We start from the raw sequence: 1,125 nt of genomic DNA, 5'->3' as shown, positions 1-1,125 counted from the left end.
GAGCATACTGGGTAATAAAGCTATTACTGATTCTGATTTTGATTCTGTTTCCTGTTCTGTCACGTCTACATGTTCCTACTGAGATAACAAAATTACGCCTCATTTACCGAGTTGCACTTTGTCTCAGTTCTGTTCAAAACCCACACCCATCATCCCACCTCTATGGAAAGTAAACTGAAAGTAAGACCCCTGACATTTTATTTATCGTTTCCAAGCTTTGTGAGTGTTCGGTTGTGGTAAGATCAAAGAACAATACCAGAAGTGTCATGATGGTCTGACTGAGGGGCTTCACATGTTTTGTTTTGTTTTGTTTTTATTAACAGAGGTTATTGAATGAGGTTTGTGCACATTTGTCTCAATTCAGTGATTTAATAAAACAGGTACACAAACAAATGTTTGGCTTTAGGCATTCGTCAGTCTGAACTGAATTAAATATGTGCAGAATTCAGTATTCAGTAGGTTTTTTCATGAACTAGTTGTTCCACTCTTTTACAGAGACTCCTATAACAAGCAGAGAAGGTCAGAACAGACTACAAGCCTGGTCAAGCATGAGCACAGCACAGACTAGAAGAGAGGCAGACGTGTTTGCAGCTGTGCGTCATTTTAGGACGTCATTACACGTAAATGCCTCACAGCTCCAGGGGTTTCCATGTTCGATATTTAGCTGGAAATGCTGTCTCACATGGGTTTCCTCAATGTTCTCCAGTTTCCTTCCACTTCCACTTCCGTCTTTGAAAAAAACTAATAATCAACGGTTGCTTTGTCGCTGAGAAACCCGATGAATGTGTGAACTAAATGTGTGAACTGTACAACCAGAGGTCATTTATTTTTAGGATAGCATGGTGACTTCCAACAACGCCTACGACTTCTGCCAGCTAGCGACTCGATGTATGCATTTCCAGCATGACAAAGTTAAAACAATTATAACTTCATGCAGATACGGACAGTAAAGTGGACGTGGTCTGTCTCCTGATTTGAAGAATGCTGGATACATCACCTGCTGATAAAATAAAGAGCACCTGGTGATATCTCGTACAGTGTCTGGCAGCTTGCAAATCTGTGTAAACTTGTGTACTTGTGTGGAATGCAATGTTTACACCAGAGATACACCAGCTTTTAAAAACT

This window comes from Silurus meridionalis, chromosome 22 (assembly GCF_014805685.1).
Source record: "Silurus meridionalis isolate SWU-2019-XX chromosome 22, ASM1480568v1, whole genome shotgun sequence".
Lineage (NCBI taxonomy): Eukaryota > Metazoa > Chordata > Actinopteri > Siluriformes > Siluridae > Silurus > Silurus meridionalis.
This window is presented reverse-complemented; position numbering follows the sequence as displayed.